This window comes from Martes martes (assembly GCF_963455335.1).
Source record: "Martes martes genome assembly, chromosome: 2".
Lineage (NCBI taxonomy): Eukaryota > Metazoa > Chordata > Mammalia > Carnivora > Mustelidae > Martes > Martes martes.
In genome coordinates, this window is record NC_137889.1 from 105,368,187 (window position 1) to 105,386,311 (window position 18,125).

Consider the following 18,125-nt stretch of genomic DNA (forward strand, 5'->3'; position numbering starts at 1 on the left):
CAAAATATGGGGAGAAGGAAGTTCACAGTTTCTGCCACTTTGAAATTTCTATGTGTTCTTTCCTGGATTCTTACCTGTTGTGAGCAACAGGTTTTCAGCGGTTTAGGAACAAGGCATTTAATTTGATTCAAAGATGATCAAGGATTTGAAAGAAAAAAAATGTGTTTCCCCCCTACATTGAGAGCTCAATTAAACTTCAGCTGAGTAAAATTCAACATAGAAATTAACCTGAATGTAAGGTAATACTTGAAGTGTTCATAAGTTAATCATTCTCCTCCTTTTTAATCAAGGCATTTCTGGAGAATTTCTTGTAAGGAATTAGAGTACAGGTACAAGAATATCTGATTCACATATATGTGCATGGATTAAGTACCTGATATTGTAACTGGCACTGTTCCCAGCTCTAGGGTTACAGCTCAGTACAAAACAAAGTCCTGTGCTTATGGGGTTTACTTTCTAGGGGGAGAGAGGAAGAGTCAGGTGATAACTAATAAGTTAATAAACAAATATAAATTAAAACATATTAGATGGTGGCAAGTAGAATGGAGAAAACCAAAGTGGAGAGAAGGGATGGAGCATGGGCTCAGAGGGGTAAGGCTTCTATTTCACAATGGGGGACATGACAGCCAAGAACTGAAAGGGCTAAAAGGTGTTCCAGGCTGAGGGGAGAATAAGAGCAACAGCCCTGAGGAGGGATAACCTAATCACTGGAGTGGTAAACAGTCCTCATACACAATTGAAACAATATACAAAAGCACAAACTTGGAAGTAAAGATGATCAGAATCATCTTTATCTTTAATCCCTGCTTAAAGATAATCACCGTTCACATGGTTGGGAAACATCCTTGCAGGTGTCAGTTGGGACATTTACATACACATACACACGCCCATGCACACACAGCCACATATATTTTGAACTTATATTTTTACATAAATGTAATCAAAACTACACAGGTTATTTTATAACATTCATTTCATTCAGCAATCTCTTGGATGTTTCTTTTCGTGACTACAGACACTTACAAATGTTTTTCTACTGTTACTGATGCTGAGACACTCTTTTATGATTCGGGTTTTGTCACCTCATCTCCTTAGAATAAGCTCCTAGAAGTGGAATTGCTGATCAAAGTGTATACATATTAGGGATTTTGGTAAAAATTTACTAGCTGACAACCAAAAAGTCAATACCATTCTAATTTTCATTCTCATTAACAGTGTTTGAGAAGTCAAAATACCTTTTTTATATATTTTTTATATATTATATTTTTTATATATTCATTAACCATTTATTTTCTCTTCAATCCCTATTCACATTCACATCTCTTGCCCTTTTTTTAAAAAAAATAGGTTTGTCTTTTTCTTATTGTTTTACAAAACCTCTTTATATATTAGGGATATTCTTTTTCATCCCACATGTTACAAGTAATTTTCTCAGTTTTTCTTTTGCCTTCTAATAAGATAAAAACACAGAGGGAGGCAAACCATAAGAGATTCTTAACTACAGGGAACAAACTGAGGGTTGCTGGAGGGGAGGGGCGTAGGAGATTGGGGCAACTGGGTGATGGGCATTAATGAGGGCACGTGATGTAATGAGCACTGGGTGTTATATGCAACTGACAAATCATTAAACTTACCACTGAAATTAATAATACACTATATGTTAACTAAATTGAATTTAAATTTAAAAAAAATTTTTTTAAAAGATTTATTTATTTATTTATTTATTTGACGGACAGATCACAAGTAGGCAGAGAGGCAGGCAGAGAGAGAAGGGAGGAAGCAGGCTCCCTGCTGAGCAGAGAGCCCGATGCGGGGCTCGATCCCAGGATGCTGGGATCATGACCTGAGCCGAAGGCAGCGGCCTTAACCCACTGAGCCACCCAGGCACCCTAAATTTAAAAATTTTTTAAATAACCTTGTTTAAAGTTAAAAAGTTAACCTTGTTTAAGGTTTATTCATTTGATTTTGCCATGTTTGAGTAATCGAATATATTTAACTTTATGGATTCTGAGTTTGGCATCTTAATACATACCGCATGATCATAAAAATATTGTTAGCTAGTTGTCACAACTTCAATTATTACATCCTTCTCCCAGGACTTAACAACATCCAGAAGCAGAGTTTATGTTCTTAACACAAGTCTCTTCTAAGAAATACTAGGAAAAATATCTGACCGTACAAGTAAGGGAAAACCAGTATAGATCAAGGTGACCTTAATTATAAAAGTTGGTTTTGGTTTTGGTTTAAGATAATATATAAAGAAAAGTGACAGAGCAGACTTGCAATTTTTCCTTCATACGAGGTGACATTTAGTTTTACTTTCTCATGACTTTCAATAGGTACTTACTATTGATCAAGTCCCGTTTCAAAGGCTTCCTTGGTATTCTTACTTAATCCTCTCACAGTTCTCAAGTTCGAAGGTAACTGGCCACTTTCCGAGTCTGGACATTTCTTATTCATCCTGTAAGATTAGAAATAACATTAATGATCATGATAGAAAGTTGCTCTCTGGTTTTATTGCTAAATATATAAAAATATTTTTGGTGTTTTTCATTTAATATAAACTAGTTGTGTCTGATGTAGCCTCTGTTCTGGGCAGATATTTATGGTTATTAATAAAATGTTTATTTACATACTTATGAAAATATTAATTTTAAGTGCACATAACATCAAACTCCAGACTCAGCCACAACCTACCCACCTTTATAGTGAGGTTTTACTAGTCACTCCTATTCTCTGAAAAATTTAGACCTTCGTCCAACTCTCCATACCTTCTCCCTCTCTCCAGGTCCGACATCAATGTCAGGTGATTTCTCTAATCAGGCAAATGGCCCACACAATCGCCAGGCCTCTCCACCTGTTCCTTGACTTGCTCTTATCCTGAGATCTTTCCTTCAACCACCCCATCTGAGCCCCTCACTCCAGGCACCATTCCCTAGAATGGTCGTTCTGTTTCTTCACCCCCCTCAAAATCAGAATTTCAGGCTTACCATTCTCTAACCTTCACGTCCTGTCTTCTAGCCCACTCCCATTGGTTCCCTCTCCCTAACAAGTTTTGGATGCCACAAGGGCTAAAGTCCTTTCTCATCATTTCATTGGGAAAATAGACACAATAAGAAGATGTACTCTCTCAACACCACACCTATCAACTTACCTGCATCTCTACCCATGTCAGCTGGCTAGTTGTTTGCTTCTAATTAAGGAAAACTTCTCTACTAATGCCTTGAATTCTATCCCCTCAGGCTTCCTCAAGGATTTCACTTCTGCCAGTGTCCTTTCTTCCTCTTGTATGTTGATTTTACCCTCCCTATTGGATCAATCCATCACCATTACCTGCTATCTTAAAAAAGCAAAAACTCTCTCTTGACTCTGAAAGAATTATCTAGGGGAGCTTAGGTGGCTCAGGTCATGATCTCAGGGTCCTGGGATCGAGAACCCTGCCCCATGTTGGGCTCCCTGCTCAGCGGGAAGCCTGCTTCTCCCTTTCCCACTCCCAGTCCCCCTTGTGTTCTCTCTCTTGCTGTCTCTCATTCTGTCAAATAAATAAACAAAATCTTTAAAAAAAACCTCTGCATTTAAAAGAATGGCCTGTATTCTCTTTACCTTTTTAAGTTGTATGTTAAATACATAATATGTATAAAACCATATGTGACTAAGACATTTCAAAATAAGCACAATTTACCGAAAGTCTGTACTTGTGATGAGTTAATGATCAATATTAAAAAAGACAATATGGGGCACCTGGGTGCCTTAATCAGTTAAGCACCTGACTTTTGATTCCATCTTGGGTCATGATCTCAGGTCACGAGATGAAGCCTGGTGTTCGTTCCATGCATGGAGCCTGCTTAAGATTCTCTCTCGTCCTCTGCCCCTCCCCCACATCGTGCCTGCTTTCTAAAGAGCACCTTTTTTTTTTTTTTAATCAAATGGAATAAGATGTTTATTTGGTATGCAAATGTTCTCAATTTTAAACTGTTTACCACACGGGTGAGTTAAACTGGCCCCACCATTATACATTCCATTGTTGAGCTATAATCTCATATATGCACTCTAATCATTGTGTTTTTGCTTTGTTTTTCTTATTTTTGCTTACTGTGTAACTCTTAAGAACAATTTTCAGAATTAGTGTTTCAGACTGTGTAAAATAAAATATTTCCCTCATGATGATATATAGTTTAACTGGCATGTTTAACTTTTACTCTCAATACTTTGAATTACTGTTTTCTCACTTCTAACTCCTATTTCCCTTGTTATTCTATTCAGATGGTTTATAGCTTGTTGATTTTCCACAACTGGCACTTCTCTTTGCTTAGATCTTTCGGTGCTCTCTGTCTGCCTCCTTGTGGAACTTGATTTCCTTCTAGTGGTCTACTTGGTCCCCTCCACTCACATTAAAATAGTAGTTATTCAGATGTTTTCTCAGTTCTCCTGCCCCAGCAACATTTCCCCCACTTTTTAATTCTTTAAACCTTGACTAACTAAATAGATGCTCAGGAATTCACATGAAACATTTATGAGTGCTGAGGTACTTAATTTATGCCACGAGTTTATTAACCTTACCACCTTTTCAATGTTCATTATTTCCTTCATGTCTTTATTTCCCTTCTAAATGTTTAAATAACACAGTCTTTGCACACAAACCACCTATCATCAGTTAGTGTCAAAATTTATAAATTAATACATACAGTGTTTATATAACCATGAGAACAATCTGCAAACCATACTTACCTAAACCTGAGGCAACAAAAGTAAATATTGTACATGTGCAAGCTACTCTGGAAGAGACTTTGGGAAGTCATCTAGTCCATGTTTTTTCTCTTGTTGAGAAACCATCTTTGCCTCCATTGCTGATTATCTTTGCTCTGTTGCACTGCCTCACGCTTTCTCTTGACACATCTGATTCATGCCTTTTTAGTCTCAGAAGAAACAAGGTAGTATATGGAAGTTAAAATTGAAAGGAGGAAGCTGAAAACTGAGAAAAGCATTAGGTTATCCCAGTGAGCTTGCACGAATGAGTCAGGGTACTCCTGAGTGTCTAGACCTGGCCCTTGAGTTGGCAACTGTTCCGTGACAATCATGGTTATATATCTTAATTGTAACTTCAAGGCTTTTCTATAAACAAAACTTCACCTCCCTGAAATCAGGGTCAAACTCAGCAGTTACATATTCTTTAACAGCAGCATTGTGAGAGGTTTTGCAAAGAAGGAAAAATTATCAACAACATTCAGTGTTAAAACATTTAGTGGGAAAACAGGTTCTAGTTATTTATTATCCAAACATGGCAATAGGAGAGATTGTACATTTTTGGCAGTAAGTCAAAATAAATCAAAGCCAGAGCAAACTAATCTAACAATGGAAAAGAGCTTTACGTGTAAGGAAGGGACCAAAAAGTGACTGAAGAGAGTAGGAATCTAAACATGTGTTTTTATTTTTCTTTGTTTTTAATTATATCTTTAATTTTTAAAAAATTCACATAACACAAAAGTACCAAAAATCTCAAAGACACAGTAATGTCTATAGTTACTCAATTTCCTTCTCTAAAGACCATTACTAGCTTCTTTCTACCCTTCCAAGGGTATTGCATTTATAAGTGTATATGTTTATATATACATTTAGCAGATTTTTATTTATATGGTATTCTACTTATTAATTTTGGATTTTGCTAACATTAGCTAATTGTGTGAATTATGAAATTTTGTGTTTTCAGAAAAAAGAGCAAAAGTATCCTATGACTTCGGGCTGATAAGAGTTCAGTTGGAATTTTCTGTTAAAATTTGTGTACCCTATATAGCGGTAATATTTTTATAGCAGTAATTTTTAAAAGAATTTTTATTAGAATATATAGAAGAAAATAGTCACCCATAGCTCTATCACTTAGAAGTAAGTACTGTAAATATTTTTGTTTCCTGACTAATTGTGAAATTGGAATCATACCCTATATGCCATTATGGAATCTCTTCTCCCTGAAAAATATGTTCACATGTTCTATTTTTAACCACAGATAACAAATACCAATTTAAATGGAAACTGTTTTCTTTTATTTATTGGGAGACCCACATTTGAGGAAAACAATATCAATGCTCTCTCTGGGTGAAGAGCCCCCAGTTGGAAAGTGGCGCTGCCAGTGTTATCACGCATGCCCAGTTTAACAGTGAGGTGTTTAGGGTCATGACGGCAGGGACAACACTATGTCCAGCAATTGTTCGGTATGACATATGCAACATAGCACGCTGTACTAACACACTACCTTACCTCTCTCTTAGGGTCCGAAGAGGGGGAGGCAAGTCCTAAAACAGGGAATCATGAAAGACAGGAAATTAGGACAAATTCCCAACTTGCCCTTTTTTCCTCAAAGGGGAAGGGAAGAGATCACAGAACCCAGGGCATTCAGCTCTCTGCTCTGCCTCTCACCCGAGGGAATTTGCTGTAGTTTAAACTATGGAGTCAGCCCTATTACAGAAGCTTATGTAAGAGGAGGGCTTGCCAAGCCCCCAGAGCACAATGTAGATGAAAGCATCTCAGAAAAGAGACTGGGAGGAGAGGACGTAAAAGCATTATAATAACTAAAACACTGTTCAAATATTGCAATACCATGAAAATCCATATACAACCAAAAAGATGGCCATGGCCCAATTTATGTCCTACACATTGAAGCTATAGTCATGATGTTTTAATGTAGTAATGTACATGATTTTTATATCCCTTTGGAGTTTGCTGTGATTTTAATGGCGCCCTCCTTACCAAAGGGAACCCATTGTTGTTCTAGATAAAAGGGATTTGTAGCTTCAGCACCTGTTCTGGAAATCACCTAGTCTTCCAACTCCTGCCCTCTGTTTCGAGGTCTCCAGTTGAACAAGACATGTCTGGCTTGACAGCTCAAAGCTAGGTTCCACCTCAGTAGTGTCTAGCCTCTGGCTGCCTCACTGTGTGACCAGTGCTCCCATGAGTTACACACTACACAGATGCTGTGCCTAGACAGTTTGCTTGCATCTCAGTTTTAGTTTTACTCCTTGGATGCACTCTGGGACATTATGCTCAGTTCTGTGTGAATGTCTTCAACACCCTCCCACCCCAGCCCAGTCCCAATAAGAGAAATTCAAACTTCCCACTTCCCCACAAGAAGAATTCAAACAACGTAATGAAATTTTGCTACTCTCACTGAACAAAGGACAGAATTACGGTTATGAGTTATAGCAGTTCACTGGAACAAGAAAGAAAAGAACAACTACAGAAATATTTAGTAAGTATTAAAATATACTTAGCTTTTGTAGGTAGATGATAAATAATTAGAGCTTCTTAAAGCAATTTACTAAAACTTTGGCTGCATACCAAACAGAAGAAACCGTAGGTGAACAAATCTATTTGGTCATGAATTTTTAAGTGTCCTAGAAGGACTCTTGTCAAATTGTCTTTTCTAGCTGTCACCTTCACTAAATGACTTTAACTGTTGCCAGAAGTAATAGTCATTCATTTTTGCTTAGTAGGCAACCATGCAAATTTTTCCCTTTCTTTTTTTTTTCTATTACCCAGCTACTCTTTTTGTTAAGACCTAATTTTTTAATTCTTTGTTCACAACAAAGTTGAGATAGAAGGTACAGAGATTTCCCATACAATCCCTGGCCGCACATATGCACAACTTCCCCCATTATTAACATCCCCCACCAAAGTGTCCCATTTGCTACAGCTGATGAACCTCTACAGATACATTATGATCACCCACATCTCATAGTTTACTGTTCACTCTTGGTATTGTCTGTGGGTTTTGACAGACACATAATGATACATATCCATCATTATGGTGTCATGGACAGTATGTTCACTGCTCTAAAACTCCTCTGTGCTTTACCTGTTTGTCCATCCCAACCCAATCCAATGGCAGTCACTGATCTTTTTACTGACTTGTGCCTTTTCCAGAATGTCATAGAGTCGAAATCATGCAATATGTACAGGCATACCTTGTTTTATTGTGCTTTGCTTTATTGCACTTTACAGATCATGAGGTATTTCTGTAGCCTTTTCAGATGGGCTTCTTGAACTTAGTAATATTCTTTTTAGTTTCCTTCACATCTTTTCATGGGTTAACAGCTCATTTATTTTTAAGGCTGAATACTACTCTTCTGGATATACCATGGTTTAATTTATCCATTCACCTACTGAAGGACATCTTCATTACTTCCAAGCTTAGGTAATTATGAATAAGGTTGCTATAAACACCCATGTGTTTGTTTTTGTTTGACAAGTTTTCAGTTCATTAGCGTAAAAACCAAATGGCATAATGTCTGCATTATATGGTAAGAATATATTTAGTTTTATAAAAACCTACCAAACTATCTTTCAAATTGACTGTGTCATTCTGAATTCCTACCAGCAATCAATAAGGGTTCCTGTTGCTTCACATCCTCTGTAGCATTTGGCATTGTGAATGTTCTGGGTTTGGGCCATTCAGATACCTATGTAGTGATATCTCATGGTTGTTTTAATTTGCATTTTTCTGATGACTTGTGATGTGGAACATCATTTCATATGCTTATTTGCTATCTCTGTGTGTCTTGTGTTAACGGTATCCATTAAAGTCTTTGGCTCATTTTTTAATCAGGTTGTTTCTTTTCTTACTGTTGAGTTTTGAGGGTTCTTTGTATAATTTGAACAACAGTCCTTTATCAGAGGTGCCTTTTGCAAATAATTTCTCCCCCTCTGAGGCCTGTCTTCTCATTCTCTTGACATTGTCCTTCACAGAACAGAATTATTTAAACTTAATAAAGTCCAACTTATCAACCCATTCTTTCATGAATTATGACTTTGGTGACGTGTCTAAAAAGTCATCACCAGACCCAAAGCCATCTAGGTTTTCTCTTATTTTATCTTCTAGGTGTTTTTATAGTATTGCATTTTACATTTAGGTTTGTGATCCATTCTAAGTTAATTTTGGTGAAGGGCATAAGATCTGCATTTAGATTCATTTTTTTTTTTTACATGTAGATGTCCAGTTGTTCCAGCATCATTTATTAGAGAATATCAGCTGACTACATTAGTGTGGGTGTATTTCTGAGGTGTCTATTCTGTTCCATTGATCTATTTGCCTTTTCTTTTTTGTTTTTATTAACATATAATGTAACATATAATAATATAATGTATTATTCGTCCCAGGGGTACAGGTCTGTGAATCGTCAAGTTTATACACTTCACAGCACTCACCATAGCACATACCTTTCACAATGTCCATAACCCCACCACCCTCTCCCTACCGCCCTCCCCCTGGCAACCCTCAGTCTGTTTTGTGAGATTAAGTAAGATTAAGTTTGTCTCCCTCCCAATTCCATCTTGTTTCATTTTTTCCTTCCCTACCCCCCAAACCCCACATGCTGCCTCTAAAATTCTGCATATCAGGGAGATCATATGATAATTTTCTTTATCTGACTGACTTATTTCGCTCAGCATAATACCCTCTACTTCCATCCACGTCGTCGCAAATGGCAAGATTTCATTTCTTTTGATGGCTGCATAGTATTCCATTCTATATATATACCACTTCTTCTTTCTCTAGTTGATGGGCATCTAGGTTCTTTCCATACTTTGGCTATTGTGGACATTGCTGCTATAAACATTCAGGTGCATGTGCCCCTTCGGATCACTACGTTTGTATCTTTAGGGTAAATACCCAGTAGTGAGATTGCTGGGTTGTAGGGTAGCTCTATTTTCAACTTTTTGAGGAACCTCCATTCTGTTTCCCAGAGTGGCTGCACCAGCTTGCATTCCCATCAAGAGTGTAGGAGGGTTCCCCTTTCTCCGTGTCCTTGCCAACATCTGTCATTTACTGACTTGTTAATTTTAGCCATTCTGACTGGTGTGAGGTGGTATCTCATTGTGGTTTTGATTTGTATTTCCCTGATGCCGAGTGATGTGGAGCACTTTTTCATGTGTCTGTTGGCCATCTGGATGTCTTCTTTGCAGAAATGTCTGTTCATGTCCTCTGCCCATTTCTTGATTGGATTATTTGTTCTTTGGGTGTTGAGTTTGATAAGTTCTTTATAGATTTTGGATACTAGCCTTTTATCTGATATGTCACTTGCAAATATCTTCTTCCATTCTGTCGGCTGTCTTTTGGTTTTGTTGACTCTTTCCTTTCCTTGCAAAAGCTTTTGAACTTGAAGTCCCAATAGCTCGTTTTTGTCCCTGTCTTTGGCAAGGTTTCTAGGAAGAAGTTGCTGCGGCTGAGGTCGGAGAGGTTGCTGCCTGTGTTCTCCTTAAGGATTTTGATGGATTCCTGTCTCAAATTGAGGTCTTTCATCCATTTTGAGTCTATTTTTGTGTGTGGTGTAATGAAATACTTCAATTTCATCATTCTGCATGTGGCTGTCCAATTATCCCAACACCATTTGTTGAAGAGACTGTCTTTTTTCCATTGGACATTCTTTCCTGTTTTGTCAAAAATTAGTTGACCATAGAGTTGAGGGTCCATTTCTGGGCTCTCTATTCTGTTCCATTGATCTATGTGTCTGTTTTTGTGCCTGTACCATACTGTCTTGATGATTACAGCTTTGTTTTCTTTTATTTTTAATTTAATTTTATTTTTTCAGTGTTCCAAGATTCATTGTTTCTGCACCACACCCAGTGCTCCATGCAATACGTGCCCTCCTTAATACCCACCACCAGGCTGACACATCCCCCCAACCCCTCCCTTCCAAAACCCTCAGTTTGTTTCTCAGAGTCCACAGTCTCCCATGGTTTGTTTCCCCCTCTGATTTTCCCCAATTTACTTTGATAACAGCTTTGTAATAGACCTTGAAGTCTGGAATTGTGATGCCACCAACTTTGGTTTTCTTTTTCAACATTCTTCTGGCTATTCAAAGTCTTTTCTGGTTCCATATAAATTTTAGGATTATTTGTTCCATTTCTTGGGAAAAAATTGATGATATTGTGATAGGGATTGCATTAAATGTGTAGATTGCTTTAGATAGCATAGACATTTTCACAATATTTGTTCTTCCAAGCCATGAGCATGGAACACTTTTTCATTTCTTTGTGTCTTCCTCCATTTCTTCCATGAGTACTTTATAGTTTTCTGAGTATGGGTTCTTTGCCTCTTTGGTTAGGTTTATTCCTAGGTATCTTATGGTTTTGGGTGCAATTGTAAATGGGGTTGACTCCTTAATTTCTCTTTCTTCTTTCTTGTTGTTGGTGTACAGAAATGCAAATAACTTCTGTGCATTGATTTTATATCCTGACACTGCTGAATTCCTGTACAAGTTCTAGCAGTTTTGGAGTGGAGTCTTTTGGGTTTTCCATACAACGTATCATATCATCTGCAAAGGGTGAGAGTTTCACTTCCTCTTTGCCGATTCAGATGCCTTTAATTTCTTTTTATTGTCTGATTGTTGAGGCTAGGACTTCTAGTACTATGCTAAATAGCAGTGGTGATAGTGGACATCACTGCTGTGTTCCTGATCTTAGCGGAAAAGCTCTCAGTTTTTCCCCATTGAGAATGATATTCGCTGTGGGTTTTTTGTAGATGGCTTTGATGATATTGAGGTATGTGCTTTCTATCCCAACACTGTGAAGAGTTTTGATCAAGAAAGGATGCTGTATTTTGTCAAATGCTTTTTTAGCATCTATTGAGAGTATTATATGGTTCTTGTTCTTTCTTTTATTAATGTATTGTATAACATTGATTGATTTGTGGATGTTGAACCAACCTTGCAGCCCAGGAATAAATCCCACTGGTTGTGGTGAATATCCTTTTAATGTACTATTGGATCCTATTGGCAAGTATTTTGGTGAGAATTTTTGCATCTGTGTTCATCAAGGATATTGGTCTGTAATTCTTTTTTTTGATGGGGTCTTTGTCTGGTTTGGGGATCAAGTTGATGCTGGCCTCATAAAATGAGTTTGGAAGTTTTCCTTCCATTTCTAATTTTTTAAACAGTTTTAGGAGAATAGGTATTAATTCTTTAAATGTTTGGTAAAATTCCCCTGAGAAGCCATCTGGCCCTGGGCTCTTGTTTGTTGGGAGATTTTTGATGACTACTTCAATGTCCTTACTGGTTATGAGTCTATTCAGGTTTTCTATTTCTTCCTGGTTCAGTTTTTGTAGTTTATATGTGTCTAGGAATGCGTCCATTTCCAGATTGTCAAATTTGCTGGTGTATAGTTGCTCATAATATGTTTTTGTAATTATTTGTATTTCTTTGGTGTTGGTTGTGATCTCTCCTCTTTCATCATGACTTTATTAATTTGGGTCGTTTCTCTTTTCTTTTTGGTAAGTCTGGCCAGGGGTTTATCAATCTCATTAATTCCTTCAAAGAACCACTTCCAGTTTTGTTGATTTGTTCTATTGTTTTTTTGGTTTCTGTTTTATTAATTTCTGCTCTGATTTTTATTATTTTTCTCTTGCTGGATTTAGGCTTTCTTTGCTGTTCTTTCTCCAGCTCCTTTGGTGTAGGGTTAGGGTGTGATTTGAGACCTTTCTTGTTTCTTGAGAAAGGCTTATATGGCTATATATTTTCCTCTCAGGACTGCCTTTGCTGTGTCCCACAGATTTTGAACCATTCTGTTTTCATTATCATTTGTTTCCATGAATTTTTTTTCAATTCTTCTTTAATTTCCTGGTTGACCCATTCATTCTTTAGACGGATGCTCTTTAGTCTCCTTGTATTTGGGTTCTTTCCAACTTTCCTCCTGAGGTTGAGTTATAGTTTCAAAGCATTATGGTCTGAAAATATGCAGGGAATGATCCCAATCTTTTGATACAGGCTGAGACCTGATTTATGACCCAGGATGTGATCTATTCTGGAGAATGTTCCATGTGCACTAGAGAAGAATCTGTATTCTGTTGCTTTGGGATGGAATGTTTTGAATATATCTGTGATGTCCATCTGGTCTAGTGTGTCATTTAAGGCCTTTATTTCCTTGTTGATCTTTTGCTTGGATGATCTGTCCATTTCAATGAGGGGGGTGTTAATGTCCCCTCTTATTATTGTATTATTGTTGATGTGTTTCTTTGATTTTGTTATTAATTGGTTTATATAATTGGCTGCTCCCATGTTAGGGGCATAGATATTTAAGATAGTTAGACCTTCTTGTTGGACAGACCCTTTGAGTATGATATAGTGTCCTTCCTCATATCTTATTATAGTCTTTGGCTTAAAATCTAATTGAGCTGATGTAAGGATTGCCACCCCAGCTTTCTTGTGATGTCCATTGGCATGGTAAATTGTTTTCTACCCCCTCGCTTTCAATCTGGAGGTGTCTTTGGGTCTAAAATGAGTTTCTTGCAGACAGTATACATATGGGTCTTGTTTTTTTATCCATTCTGATACCCTGTGTCTTTTGATTGGGGTGTTTAGCCCATTTACATTCAGGGTAACTTTGAAAGATATGAATTTAGTGCCATTGTATTGTCTGCAAGGTGACTGGTACTGTGTATTGTCTCTGTTCCTTTCTTTTCTTTTACTTTTAGGCTCTCTCTTTGCTTAGGTGACCCCTTTCAATATTTCCTGTAGGGCTGGTTTGGTGTTTGCAAATTCTTTTTATTTTTGTTTGTCTTGGAATCTTTTTATCTCTCCTATTTTCAATAATAGCCTATCTGGATATAGTATTCTTGGCTGCATATTTTTCTCATTTAGTGCTCTGAATATATGATGCCAGTTCTTTCTGGCCTGCCAGGTCTCTGTGGATAAGTCTGCTGCCAATCTAATAATTCTACTGTTGTATGTTACAAATTTCTTGACCCAAGCTGCTTTCAGGATTTTCTCTTTGTCACAGGGGGTCACCGGCCTCTTGCCCCATGTGTCACTAGTAAGTTTCACTATTAGATGACAGGGTGTGGACTTATTTTTATTGATTTTGACGGGGGTTCTCTGTGCCTCCTGGATTTTGATGCTTGTTCCCTTTGCCATATTAGGGAAATTCTCTCTTATAATTTGCTCCAATATGCCTTCTGTCCCTCTCTCATTCTTCTTCTTCTGGAATCCCAATTATTCTCTTATTGTTTCATCTTACGGTATCACTTATCTCTCGAATTCTCCCCTTATAGTCTAGTAGTTGTTTGTCTCTCTTTTGCTCAGCTTCTTTATTCTCTGTCATTTGGTCTTCTATATCACTAATTCTCTCTTCTGCCTCATTTACCCTAGCAGTAAGAGCCTCCATTCTTGATTGCACCTCTTTAATACCTTTTTTGATTTCAGCTTGGTTAGATTTTAGTTCTTTTATTTCTCCAGAAAGGGATTTTATTTCTCCAGACAGGGTATTTCTAATATATTCCATGCCATTTTTGAGCCCAACTAGCACCTTGAGAATCATCATTCTGAACTCTAGATCTGACATATTACTAATGTCAGATCTAGGTCCCTAGCCATTAGTACTGCCTCTTGTTCTTTTTTTTTATAGTGAGTTTTTCTGCCTTGTCATTTTATCCAGATAAGAATATATGAATGAGAGAATAAAATACAAAAAGGGTGGCAAACACCCCAGAAAAATGTACACCAACCATGTCAGAAGAGACCCCAAACCAGGGGGAGAAGAACAGGAGCAAAAAGAAATTAAAAAAAATATATATATATATATATATATGTATATATATGTATATGTATATATGTAATATATGTATATGTAATATGTAATATATATAATATATATTATATATGTAATTAATATAATATATTATTTATTATATAAATCACACTGGTGAATAGAACAGAGCCACACACTTGATTTTGGGTGTATTTTGGTTTCTTAGAAGAAACTGCCTCCCAATATTTAAAAAAAAGAAAAAGATATATATACAAAAATAAGGGTAAACACGATGAAGGGATGGAATATGACTGTAAAGTTGAAAACTTAAAAAAATTCTAAAAAAGGAATTGATAAGATAAGTTGGTTGGAAAAAGAAAAAAGGAAAAAAAAAAAAAAGAAGAATGTGCTCAGGCTGGAGACTAGAACAAAGCCGTGTGCTAGATTTAGGGTATATTTTGATCTATTAGAAGAAATTGTATCCAAAAAACAAACAAACAAGAACACCCAATATGTATACAAAAAATAAGGTTAAATACAATGAAGGATAAAATATAACTATAATAGTGAAGGTTTAAAAAGATTTTTTTTTTTTTTTTAGTTAAGATAAACTAGTTAAAAAAAGGTTAAAAGAGGACAGAGGAAAAGTTAAAAAAAATTAGAATAAGAAAAAAATTTAAAAAATTTAATTTAACTTTGTAAGACTAAAGGATCATGGGGAGAAAACCATGAATTCCATGCATTGCTTTCCCCTAGCTCTGATATCCCACTGATATTCAGTGAGCTTGGTCTTGGCTGGATGTTCTTGCTGATCTTCTGGGGGAGGAGCCTGTTGTAGTGATTCTCAAATGTCTTTGCTGGAGGTGGCATTGTGTAGCCCTTGCCAGGGGCCAGGCTAAGAAATCTGCTCAGTTCGCTTTCGGGAGTTTTTGTTCCCTGAACGCTTTCCGTAGAGCTCTGGAGGAAGGCATTGAAAATGGTCACCTCCCAATCTCCAGCCTGGAGGAGCTGAGAGCTTGGGGCCCCAATCCTCAGTGCGCCCTCAGAAATAAGCAATCATTCCTGTCTCCCTGGTCTCTGGCTGCGCTCTGGGCTCACCTGGCCTGCGACTGAGCATTTCTGTCTCTGGCGCAGAGCCCCATTTGGAGTCTGCAAACCCAGTAGTTTCCTGCCTCCAGAGGAGAAAGGTGAATCTCCCTGGATCTGTCACTTGTGGGGTCCCTGCTCAAAGACAAGTGGTCTGACTGTGCCACAGATCATGGTTTAAGGTAACCTCGAGTTGAGACCTCACTCCTCGGCTCTGTCTCTGTATTTGGCTTCTCTGCTCTAATACCTGCGAGCTCTGCTACACTCAGACACCCCAGATCCTTCTGTGACCCCGTAGGAACTGAGACCACACTGTCCCCGAGAGGGCTCCACCCCCGGTTTAGCCTCTGGAGCGATGTCCCTCAGTGGAGCAGACTTCTAAAAGTTCTGATTTTGTGCTCCACTGCTCCACCACTTGCTGGGAGCTGGCCCCTCCCCCCCTAGTCTATCTTCCCGTTGCTTTGGATTCACTTCTCTACATGTCCTACTGTTCAGAAAGTGGTTGATTTTCTGTTCCTATAGTTGCTGCTCTTCTCTTCTATATCCTGTTGAGTTTGTAGGTATTTGGAATGGTTTGATAACTATCTAGCTCAACTCTTGCAACGTGATGTCATTTCAGTCTGCTACTCCTCTGCCATCTTGCCTCTCTCGCTCCTATTTGCCTTTCCTTTTGCCAACACTACACTGTCTTGATTACTGAAGCTTAATAGTAAGTCTTGAAGTCAGGTAGTATCAGTCTTCCAATTTGTTCCCTCATATATGTCCTGTACATATTTTGATAGATTTATAGCTAAGTGTTTCAATTTTTGGAGTGCTAATGCAAATGATATTGTGTTTTTAATTTCAAATTCTACTGTTCATTGCTAGTATACAAAAAACCATTGACTTTTGCATATTAACCCTATGTTCTGCAAACTTGTTGTAATTATTTTTAAGTAGCAGGAGGGTTTTTTTTTGGTGGGTTCTTTTGGATTTCCTATATAGACAATCATGTAACCTGTGAGCAAAGACAGTTTTATTTCTTCCTCTCCAATCTGTGTACCTTTTATTTATTTAATTTTTTTGTCATATTGAATTATCTAGACTTTTTTTTATCAAGTTGAGGAAAGTCTTCTCTGTTTCTAGTTATTGAGAGTTTTATCATAAATGGGTATTGGGTTTTGTCAGATGCTTTTTCTATATCTACTGATATGACCATGTAATTTTTCTTTTTTAATTTGTTGAGTGGTGATGGATAACATTAATTGATTTTTGAATGTTGAATCAGTCTTATATATCTGAAATAAATCCCATTCAATCATGATGTATAATTCTTCATATACATTGTTAGATTCAATTTGCTAATATTTTATGAAGGATTTTGGTATCTATATTCATGAGAGATACTGGTCCACAGTTTTCTTTTCCTATAATATCATTGTCTGGTTTTGGTTTCAGATTAATTCTGGCCTCATATAATTACCCAGCTACTATTCATGTCTCTGTTAACTTGCAAAATTTTCAGATTATATTCTGGGCCTCAAAAGTATTTCACCTTGGCACACTGACCATACATTTCTTAAATTTATTTTAAACTTAAATTATTCTAAATTTATTTTAAACTTACTTTCTAAAACTCTGTTTTCTCCATAAAAATTGCCCTGAACTAAGTGGAATCAAGATGTTGATTTCTCATAGACATGTCTCATTTATACAAATAGTCACCATATTCCATTCATAGTATATTCTATCAATCACATCAAAATCCAGTGCACATGTACTATACATTTACAAGATATTACAACTGGGGCAACTGGGCAGAGGGGACACAGGACCTTCTGTGTATACACACAAAAATGAAAAAAATGATTTTTTTATTGCATATGGATCTACAACTATATTTAAAAATTAAAAGTTTAAAAATATAATGCCCTTATTTTCTTCCTCTCTCTTCCTTTCTCTCTTTAACCACATGATGATTTTTTTTTAAGATTTTATTTATTTATTTGACAGACAGATCACAAGTAGGCAGAGAGTCAGGCAGAGAGAGAGAGGGGAGGAAGCAGGCCCACTGCTGAGCAGAGAGCCTGATGCGGGGCTTGATCCCTGGACCCTGAGATCATGACCTGAGCCAAAGGCAGAGGCTTAACCCACTGAGCCACCTAGGCACCCCCACATGATGCTTTTAAATAAACATGTAATATTATATATGTAAGAACAAAATCTTTTCTTTTCTTACTTTGATTTTTGTCAAACTTTTCAATGAATCCTCTTTTTATTGTGGTTTCAGAAAGATAGAGACTGTATTTCTAGTGTAAGAACACACATTAGGTTGTTTAGAGGGACTCTGTAGCATATAATAATTTCCTGTGTATCAGGGCACCTGGGTGGCTCAGTCAGTTGAGCATTTGACCCTTGGTTTCAGCTCAGGTCCTGATCTCAGGATCATGGGATTGAGCCTTATGTCAGGCTCCACACTCAACACAGAGTCCTCTGGAGAGTCTCTCTCCCTCTCCCTCCCCCTATGCCCCTCACCCACAGCCCTGCCTCCT

General features: G+C 37.3%; 1 protein-coding gene across 1 annotated transcript in view; it reads left to right on the plus strand.

The window, feature by feature from the left end:
- ARHGEF38 (Rho guanine nucleotide exchange factor 38) overlaps positions 1-18,125 on the plus strand; it is a gene marked incomplete at its 3' end in the record, with an annotated part of 140,111 nt that overhangs the window by 35,669 nt on the left and 86,317 nt on the right. The window lies entirely within an intron of this gene.